The 11,527-nt window shown below is 43.2% G+C and overlaps 1 pseudogene; it reads left to right on the forward strand.

Moving 5' to 3' along the window:
• The first annotated feature begins 7,430 nt into the window (after window positions 1–7,430).
• Window positions 7,431–10,587, forward strand: LOC147419251 (uncharacterized; annotated as a pseudogene).
• Window positions 10,588–11,527: the final 940 nt, after the last annotated feature.

The raw sequence follows: 11,527 nt of genomic DNA on the forward strand, positions 1-11,527 counted from the left end.
GAGGATCTGCAAAGGGGAGATGCACAATTAGAACATGTTAGTGGAGAGATGGCAAAGTACAAAGAGCTTTATGAGAAGGAAATGATGGCCATGCAGGTACAAGAGAGTATAGCTCAAAGAAGTAAGCTTGCCCTGGACCAAAAAGAAAAGAAATATCAACAAGCCCATCAAAGTGCCAAAGAGTCAAAAACATTATCTCAGAAGCAAAGGGTATCAATAGATGTGCTCAAAGACCGCATAGCTGCTTAGAATAGACAACTAGAGGCATTTGCATAGGACCCTCTGTTCATCCCTAAAAGTATCTCTGAGAAGACTGGCATCTATAAGAAACAGATTGGAGATTTGAAATAGGTACTAGAAGTCGCTCAGACAACAAGGATTACACTGAAAGAGGCTCTACACACTAAAACCAAGGCCATGACAGACGAGGAAAAAGAAAATGATGAAAGAATTGAAATGCTTATGAAGTAAGTGGAGATTCTAAGAAAGAAGCTATCAAAGCTCAAACAATTCTAGAACCACCCTCGCGAAGATAAAGGACCCTTGGAAATAGGGCCAGACTTTGAGAACATAGGAGAAGAGACAAAACAAGACAACAAGCAATCTGAAGGCCCAGTAGATGTGGGTACTTCAATTGAACCTCATAAAATACCTCAAGAGTACTCACATCTAACGAAGAAACATTGGGAAGGACAAGAGAAGTTGTATCTAGGAACCTCTACTATGAGAATCATTTGTTGTAGTCAGATTTATTAAAATACATCACTCCAAAACAGCTACAAGAGGAGGTTCCTGAGCCAAAACTTCCCTACCCCACTGATCAAGTGGCTAAAAATAGAAAAGAAGAAAGAGTTACTACCAACACTTTTACCAGATGCTGAGGGGATTTATAAGGATGTTGATCTTTTGGAATGGACCATGAAGAAAATCAAAGAGGCCAATCTAGCATGGAAAGTTTAGTTCATGGGGAAGAACAAGCAGGGAATAACATTAAACTCATTTTCTCCAACCCACCTTCAGATCGACCCAACATACTGTCCAATCATCAGTAGGAGAGGTGGGATGACTTCAAGAAGCTGCTTATTTCTCACCCTACATGGCTAAACTACCCAGTCTTTCCCAAACCAAGAGTTTCACCTTCACTCACTTATATGAGGAAGGCTATCAAGCAGATGATCACCTTAGTTCGAGGAAAGCCAGGCATAACATGCAAAATAATGTTGGAGATTTTCTACATGCTCTTTTCATGTATCAATACATTTCAAAATATAGAGGCCACCAAAGTAAAGTGAACTTTATTCTTGAAGGGATAAAAAGGACTTATATTCAGCTTGAATGATACCCCCAAGATGAAGGTAATCTATGGCTATTTTCCAAAATTATGCTCCTCCCAAGCCTCTACATGTAGGCCTTTGATGACTCTTTCTATATAGGATATTTCAAAATAGATTCCACTATCTTTATGCCAATTTGTAAGGATCTCCGACTCAAATTTGTGGCCTACACCTTCCCTGAATGACAAATCCCTTTGACAAGAATCTACAAACCACAAGAGGAGGATCAAGTCCAGCAAATGATATTGGCATTCCAACAATATGTTGTCGAATAGAAACAAAGAAATCTCTTGCTCAAAGAATGAATTCTTGTTAAGGATGACAAGAAACCGGGTGGGGGGAGTATTGAAGCAAGGGACTCAATCACAAAAATTCAGATGGGTCTGTAAAAATTCATTCATTTAATCATTTATTTTTTTGCCTAAGCCTACATTGTAATTCCTGAACCTGGAAAAGAGTTTGATTGTTTCCAAACAATTTTGTACCTAATGAAGAGACTAGATACCCTAGTCCATCACATTTTTTGAAGTAATTATCCCTTCTTAGCCAAATAACCAATTTTAAGGGCAGTTAGCCCAAAGGCTGTTTTTTGAAAGCTCAAAGGAGAGCTATGCCACGTTAGCCAAAAGACAAAGACACAAATGTTTACTTTCTCTCTCTTTCTTTCTCACGCGACGTTCAATTTGAACTTCTTCTGCAAAGATACCGGCTTCAAGAGCAATCTCTTTTGCAGGTACAATTATCTGTCATTCTCTCTCCTCTCTCTCTCATTCATACAATCTCTCTCTCTCTCTCTCTCTCACACACACACACACACACACAGACACACACACACACACACACACACACACACACACACACACACACACACACACACACACACACACACACACACACACACACACACACACACACACACACACACACACACACACACACACACACACACACACACACACACACACACAGACATAGGACGTTGCCCCTGCCTTGTTTCCCTGCTTCCATTTGGTACTTCTTCATCTGATCTCTTGGAGACTTTACCTGCATTTGACTGAATTGAGGGGTTGGGTGTGAGTGTATGTTGCAAAGATGATTCTTTGTAGCTATAACATTAAGTACGGATGCATTTGACATAAGATGCTTGAGCTTGCCCACTGTGCAATGTGGTTCAGGTGGAAATAACAAGATAATCTTTCTCTATTTCTATGCAAGTCCATCCCCATTGCCTGATGTTGCATTGCATCTCTATGCATAGCGGTAGATGGACTACACAATTCATTCAGAATCTTATATGCTCACCGTCTGTTCCTTTTTCGATTGGAGTCTTGCCAAGGAAATCAATAGTTAACAGGACATCAGTTCGGCATGCGGCTCACCTGCCCTTCATGCATCTTACGTTGCTGCTCTGGATGCGTGGTTGTGTGCAATAAGTGGGATGCATCAATTGTCAGTTGGGCGTTCACAAATGCAGGAAGGAGATAGAGAGGGAGAGGGATGGAAGCAACTGTGAGAGTGCTCGCCAAAAATGCCCCTCTTCCATTAGCACTTTTGTTTGCCCCTGGCGTTTTTTGGGGAGCTACGTTTTTGGACAACTATACCGTTTTTGTAGCAAGAGGGCAACGCTCAGCTTTTCAACCCGAAATCTTGCCTTTTGCACCAGCTCAACATCCAAAGCCTACGAGCAAGCTGAAAATCGTGGACAACAGCATTTTCATCACCTCGTAGTTGCATTTCTAGGCGAACAGTACCCTCTTGGCTTGTGTTTTTCATGAAGGATGAAGTTACCTCCTGCCAGGACACCATCTCGTGGTGGTACGTATGGTCTCTCAGTGACTGTTGTAGTACACGGTATCTTCGACATCGGCTTGATCATCTACGGCCGTACACTCCTTGGGAAATCCATTCATTCCAGTCATCATTCAACGATTGCACACTCCAAAGGAGTTGGTGACTTATGGTTTGCTATGGACACATCTATGCACTCATCAAAGGAGTTCACACGAGATATGGCCATGCTCATGATGGCATATGGGATTCTGACATTCCCAGAGAAATCACCACCATCTTGGGCATACATACACTTACTGCTTGACCTTGACACGTCAGATCACTTGCTTACACGAGCATCTACATCGATTTAGGAAGAGGACCTTTGATCTCTTCCTAGACAAGTTCATTGCTTGGAATATCTTGGGGAGTTTACCCACATTTGATTGAATAGAGGGGTTGGGTGTGAGCTACGCTGCAAAGATGATTCTTTGCAACTATAACATTAAGTACAAATGCATTCCACATAAGATGCTTGAGCTTGCTCACCGTCTGTTCCTTTTTCAATTGGAGTCTTGCCAAGGAAAGCGATCGTTAACACGACATTAGCTTGACATTACTCACCTGCCCTTCATGCATCTTACGTTGTAGCTCTGGATGCGTGGTTGTGATGTTTATGTGATAAGTGGGATGCACCAATTGTTAGTTGGGCGTTCACAAATGCAAGAAGAAGGATATGGAGAGGGAGAGGGGATGGAAGCAGCTGTGAGAGTGCTCGCTAGAAATGCCCCTCTTCCCTTAGCATTTTTGTATGCCCCTGGTGTTTTTTGGGGAGCTGTGTTTTCGAACAATTGTACCGTTTTTGTAGCAATAGGGTAGCGCTCAGCTTTTCAACCCTAAATCTTGCCTTCCACACCAGCTCGGCATCCGGGGCCTATGAACACGCTAAAAATTATTGGACAATAGTATTTTCATCACCTCGCAGTTGCGTTTTTGGGTGAACAGTACCCTCTTGGCTTGTGTTTTTCACAGAGGATGAAGTTACCTCTTGCCTCGAAACCATCTTGTGCTGGTCTGTTTGGTCTCTTAGTGACTGTTGTAGTATACAGGATCTTTGACATCGGCTTGATCATCTACGGGCGTACACTCCTTGGGAAATCCATTCATTCTAGTCATCATTCATCGCTTGCACACTCCAGAGGGGCTGGTGACTTGTGGTTTGCTATTGACACACCTATGCACTCATCAAAAGACACACCTATTGACACACCTATGCACTCATCCAAAGAGTTCACACAAGATATGGCCATGCTCATGGCATATGGGATTCCAACATTCCTAGAGAAACAACCACCATCTAGGGTGGAAAGACACTTACCACTTGACCTTGACACGTCAGATCACTTGCTTACACAAGCATCTACATCATGGTAGGGAGAGGATCTTCGATCTCTTCCTTGACAAGCTCATTGCTTGGAATCTCTTGGAGAGTTTACCTGCATTTGATTGAATTGAGGGGTTGGGTGTGAGCGTACACTGCAAAGATGATTCTTTGCAGGTATAACATTAAGTACAGATGCATTCAACATAAGATGCTTGAGCTTGCCCACCGCTCAATGTGCTTCAGGTGGAAATAACAAGGTAATCTTCCTTTGATTCCTATGCAAGTCCAGCCCCATTGCTTGCTGCTGCATTGCATCTCTATGCATAGCGGTAGATGGAGTACACAATTCATTCAGAACCTTATAAGCTCACCGTCCATTCCTTTTTCAATTGGAGTCTTGCCAAGGAAAGCAATCGTTAACAGGACATCAGCTTGGCATTGCTCACCTGCCCTTCATGCATCTTACGTTGCAACTCTGGATGCGTTGTTGTGTTGTTTATGCGATAAGTGGGATGCACCAATTGTTAGTTGGGCGTTCATAAATGTAGGAAGAGGGAGATAGAGAGGGAGAGGGGATGGAAGCAACTATGAAAGTGCTCACTGAAAATGCCCCTCTTCCATTAGCGTTTTTGTCTGCCCCTGGCATTTTTTGGGGAGCTGCGTTTTTGGACAACTGTACCGTTTTCGTAGCAAGAGGGCAGTACTCAGCTTTCAACCCTAAATCTTGCCTTCCACACTAGCTTGGCATCCGATGCCTTGACAATTCGTTCCTTTTAAGATCATCAGATTCTAGCCATACTTCCACTACTATTTTCTCTATTTTTAGTCTACCAGGGGCTCTCACATAGATTCTTCACCCTCCCTACACCCTGTACACTGTTCCGGATGTTGCTGAGAGCGTACGAGCACACTGAAAATCGTTATATAGCAGTGTTTTCATCACCTCGCAATTGCATTTTTGTGTAAACAATAGCCTCTTGGCTTGTGTTTTTCACAGAGGATGAAGTTACCTCCTGCCAAGACACCATCTCATGGTGGTCCGTATGGTCTTTTATTGACTGTTGTAGTACACGTATCTTCGACATCGGCTTGATCATCTACGGGCGTACAGTCCTTGGGAGATTCATTCATTCCAGTCATCATTCGGCGGTTACACACTCCAGAGGAGATGGTGACTTGTGATTTGCTATGGAGACACCTATGCACTTATCGAAGAAGTTCACATGAGATATGGCCATGCTCATGGCATATGGGATTCTGGAATTCCCAGAGAAAACACCACCATCTTGGGTGGACAAACATTTACCACTTGACCTTGACACGTCAGATCACTTGCTTACACGAGCATCTACATGGATTTAGGGAGAGGATCTTCGATCTCTTTCTAAACAACTTCATTGCTTGTAATCTCTTGGAGAGTTTACCCGCATTTGATTGAATTGAGAGGCTAGGTGTGAGTGTATGTTGCAAAGATGATTCTTTGCAGCTATAGCATTAAGTGCAGATGCATTCAACATAAGATGCTTGAGCTTGCCCACCGCTCAATCCACTTCAGGTGGAAATAACAAGGTAATCTTTCTTTGATTCCTATGCAAGTCCAACCCCATTGTTTGTTGCTGCATTGCATCTCTATGCATAACGGTAGATGGAGTACACAATTCATTAAGAATCTTATAAGCTCACCGTCTCTTCCTTTTTCAATTGTAGTCTTGCCAAGGAAAGCAATACTTAACAGGACATCAGCTCGGCATTGCTCACCTGCCCTTCATCCATCTTGTGTTGCAGCTCTGGATGCATGGTTGTGTTGTTTACACGATAAGTGGGATGCTCCAATTGTTAGTTGGGCATTCACAAATGCAGGAAGAGGGAGAGGAGATGGAAGCAACTATGAGAGTGCTTGTTGGAAATGCCCCTCTTCCATTAGTGTTTTCATGTACCCTGGTGTTTTTTGTGAAGCTGCGTTTTTGGACAACTGTGCCGTTTTTGTAGCAAGAGGGTAGTGTGCAGCTTTTCAACCCTATCCTTGCCTTCCACACCAGCTCGGCATCCGCTGCCTTGCCGATCCAGTTCCTCATAAGATGATTAAATTTCAGTTATTCCTCCACTGTTGTTTTCAGCCCATTAGGGGCTCTGACATTGATTCCCCACCCTCCCTACACCCTCTACACCGTTCCAGACCCTGCTAGGAGTGTATGAGCATGCTAAAAATCGTTGGACATCACCGTTTTCATCGCCTGGGGGTTGTGTTTTTGCTGGACAGCAGCCTCTTGGCTTGTGTCTTTAATAGAGGATGAATTTACCTCCTACCAAGACACCATCTCGTGGTGGTCTGTACGGTCTCTTAGTGACTGTTGTAGTACACAGTATCTTCGACATCGGCTTGATCATCTATGGGTGCACACTCCTTGGGGTATCCATTCATTTTAGCCATCATTCAACGGTTGCACACTCCAGAGGATGTGGTGACTTGTGGTTTGCTATGGACACACTCATCAAAGGAGTTCATACGAGATATGGCCATGCTCATCACATATGGGATTTCGACATTCCCAGAGAAAACACCACCATCTTGGGTGGACAGACACTTACCACTTGACCTCGACACGTCAATTCACTTGATTACATGGGACCATCTACATGGACTTAGGGAGAGGATCTTAGATCTCTTCCTAGACAAGTTCATTACTTGAAATCTCTTGGAGAGTTTACCCACGAGATGTGGGAGATCAAGCATATTGTGACTACATCCGGAGTCACTAGGAGCTTGGCTTGGAGGATAGTGCAGTTACTCTTTTACACCCCATATTATTTGGATTGCTATCTTTAGAGTTTCTGCCAGTTGTCTCCTGCTGTAAGAGTGGTTGTTTGGTTTGTGACTTATAATTTTGAGTCCTACTTGAGATGTTGCAAGTGAGGCATCTTGATGGAATTGCAATGCGGACATGTTTGCAGCATGCATGGTGAAGAATTGCCGTGCTCCATTGGTAGAGGGTTGGGAGGTAGATTCTAGCATCCTATGGGACACCAAAAATGCTAAAGATAGGAAGCATGCATGGAGACAAAAAAAGGTCAAGCAAGGATGCCCTGAAGAAGAAGCCAACATTAGAAAGAGAAGTTTGGCGAATAAGAAGGGTCTAGAAAGCTATGCTTGGTTTGTTTTTGAGCTGAAGCTTGTGACAGGCTAAGATGGTGGACCTCTTATCTAGTTTGCTCTTTGCTTGAATTGAGGGGTTGGGTATAACCATACACTACAAAGATGATTCTTTGCAGCTATAACATTAAGTACAGATGCATTTAACAAGTGTCACACTTGGAAATATGGTGAGATGCCTTTTCGATACTGTAACCATGATGTTGGGTATGCCCTTGGTGCCACCTTAGTGGCTCGCCCTTTTGTTGGATGGTTGGGAAACTAATGATCTTGACTATGCACTTGGTGTTTATGGTTGCAAATCAATCCCTGCAGGATCGCCAAAGAAAGGGTGTTACCCGGAGCTTGAACAGGAGCATGTAGGCTGCCTAGTTGCATGCTTTCCTCAAGATAACCTAGCATCAATGAACATAGATGAATCTGTGAGGGACGTTTCAAATGCAATAATGCCATCTGAGAATATGGTGCAATTGGATAGCCTTAGAATGCCATAGGTAAAGTGGATGGGCACGCCTAATTGCCTTAGTTAAGATCATGTGTGGTGGAAAATCATTGCTAAGGCTTCAAAAGCCTTGAGAAAACCCACGACTCCCGTATGATTATTAATGGAATCTTGGCCTTCACGAGCACGGGTGAATCTATACAAATATTACACATTATGCAAGGTTATAACTAAGCGGAGTAGTGCTGTGAACATAGATAGGAGTCAGTCCCTATCTATTGATCATTTTTAATAGATTTTATGGAAGTCCATGCCCTTGGGTCCAAATATGAGGCTTCAAAATGTGGCTTCACAACTTCCATTTAGAATATTACCATTTAATGCAGAGGTGCACATGGCCTTTTTTTTTCACAGAGTGATAGGCCTTTCAAAAGGTCTCTACATTTTGGTTCAAAATTTCGGACCATGAACAAAGATTACGAGGAGCTTTGAGGGAGAACTTTACGTGGGAGAATCCGCCTAATTGTCCTGAAACATTACCCTTTCACAAGCTAGGGGAAGCCAATTGTGAGAAGTTAGCAATACAGGTGCCTTGCTTTTAGGTTCGTTTACTACTACCAAGTTGTGTATTCCACGTTTCTATGTTATTTTGTGTTCTGATGACCCCTTCTTATGGGTAGGAAATACCAAAGTTTAGCTGCTTTAATTTAGGGATGATTGCACGCTTTGACGCAATCAGGGAAAGGGGTGCTTGGATGTATACACGGTTGTTTTGGGAGTCAAGAGTTCTTGGACAACTGTTGTATCTTGGGGCTCATGCAACTGGCATCTCAGCAAACTGGGATAGGATGTTATTCTGTGATGTAGCTCTCTCTCTCTCTCTCTCTCTCTCTCTCTCTGTGGGTGAAATCGCACACATGACTCTTTGCTTTTGTCATGGATTCTTGTTTTTGCCTGCATACTTAAGATAGAAGTAAACATAGATGGCAATTGCTCCTCACAGAGAAATCTACCCAAATGAATGATTGATCTTATGAGACCTGTTAGCTTTTGCACTGCATGACATTCTTGGTTTGGAGGGAAAAGAGTTCCAAAGGACGTTATACCACTTCACCATTGGTAGTGCAGTGGAAGACAAGAGGATTACGGGGTTACCGCCATATCCGGCCCTGGAGTAGAGTGAATGACCATCGTAGGTGCATTTTTGTGTACATGTTTATTGAAAGTTTACATATATGCCATACGATTGTATTTTATCGGTTAAGGTGTATGTCTTGGGTGTATAAATATTTGAGATCAATTATCAAGGGGACCTGAGTAAGGAAATGAAAATTAAGTGACAAATATTGCCATCTTTCTGGTTGTGCCATGGCAAATTTTGGATCAGGAAAAATGGGAAGAGAACCAGGGGAGTAATATGACAATAGAAACAACAAATCTTCGACAGGAGTTCAGCGATGCAGATGAGATGGAGCAAGATTGTGATGTAGAAGAGGGTGCACAACTTGAGCCACGTGACAATGGCAAGGAGGAGGCGATGCATAGTATCTTAGTGATAGATGATGATTTATGTAGAGAATCCGAAGGGGAGTGGGGTAAGTATTCAGAGGCATACCTAGACCCAGAAGATGGGCGGCTGAACAGATTGACAGGGAGAGTGCATACAATATAGAAGAGGCTGACATTGATTCGGGTTTTGAGTTGGATGGTAGTAGCTGGGATTTATGCTGGGAGTTAGAATGTGGAGCAGATGAGGAAATTGATCAGGTGATTAAGGTAGATACAGGCAGCATATCATGTGGGAGGCATGCCAAGACACCCTTGCAGTGCAGGGAGAAGGCACTCGCCGGCATAGAGGAGCACGTAGGACCCACATCTGCGGTGGTAGACAGGGACCAGTGGGCTGTGAGCAAGAGCCGGGAGAGGATGCATCAGATGGAGGGCCATGAAGGCTTGGGTGTGCAAGAGGGTTTGACAGATGTATCGGTTTAGCCACATGTATGTAATATTCACAAGGAGATGCTTGATTGCGGTGTTTTGCCACCCATGTTAGCGAGTGATACCGAGGAGCCAACTCACACAAAATGCTTGCGCCGCATATCATTATGTGGGCTCCTGGACTCATGCCCCAAGTTACGTACGATGCATTAGCCAGCGAGAGCTATTGCCCCATCTTTATGCAGTGCCGGAGGGGTCGGAGAACAATCAATCCGCTAAGAACCTTGCTGCATGCTCGCAACTCGCACTGCAAGAGAGGTTATCTCACACCTTCACACCACCAGACCGCATCGACGTGGCCAAAGAGAGCACTCCACGAGCACAGCAAGGGAAAACAACTACATCAGTTTTGTGAGAGGATTGTAGATTATCCATGTGGACTCTTGTTAGGCACGCAGGCAAGGCGAGATGGCTTCTGTGCAGCCATACATGCATTGGGATGGCTGGAGAAAGCTCTCCATGAGCGGAGCACATGGTGCAAATTGTATTCTTATCTAGTTTTTTGCATGTTCTTGTATAATTTGTGACCCACTGCAGGTATTTGAGAAACTTGGGCCTAGCTTGTTTCATTTCTTAAGGGCTAATAAGTATTGCCCATTCTCAATTAATCTTGTTTGGGAGTTCGGTCGACAGATTTTGAAATCTGTGGCTTGAATGCTAGGGAAACCATTTATTTGAAGTGTCTGGCTTACTTGATTATATCCTAAACCAGTTATTCACAAATGTTTTTCTGGTTAGTACGACAGATAAACATAGTCTACAGTTTATACACACAAATTTGAAACTTGAAAATGTTCTTCTTGTATCTTCTGAGTACAGAGAGGTCTTTGATCCCAAGGTAAATTAACATATTATGCAGCATGCACATGTTTTAGTGTTAGCAATATGTGAGTCTGCTTAGTCATTTGCTTTGAGGCTATTTTTGATTTGTTTTCAAATGCTTCTAGAGTACCTTGAAGAAATTAACTGAGCTGAAACGAGTTCCTAGGCCGATGAGCATAAAGCTTATTGATTTTGGTAGCAACACAAGTTACAGTGAGTGTAGCTCGTCTATCATCTCTACCAGGCACTATCGAGCACCTGACGTCATTCTAGGTAGCGTCCGTGGAAGAGTTGACAAGTTTTGTACATTTTTGAGCAGAGAAGGTTCTGCACACTTTGATTTTTATTGACACGGGACAAAAGAAGAGGGTCTTTAATAGCAAAGGACAAAAGATAAGGGTTCTACAAAGGAGAAGAGCGTAGATGCAAAAGTAAGAGCTATGTGCAATAATGTTGATTTGAATTGAGTCCTCTAGCAATGAGAAAGATGGTCTCAAGACTGAGCATCAAGAGGGTAGTGTGAGAAATGTTCATACTGGCAACTTAACTCCTCTGGTTGAGCCAGTAAGAAATTGCTGCATTTCGATGTGGTTGGGAACAATATTTGATCGTGCAAGGGAGGCAGG

The sequence above is a fragment of the Adiantum capillus-veneris genome, chromosome 29 (genome assembly GCF_014529385.1).
Source record: "Adiantum capillus-veneris isolate H3 chromosome 29, ASM1452938v2, whole genome shotgun sequence".
Classification (NCBI taxonomy): Eukaryota; Viridiplantae; Streptophyta; class Polypodiopsida; order Polypodiales; family Pteridaceae; genus Adiantum; species Adiantum capillus-veneris.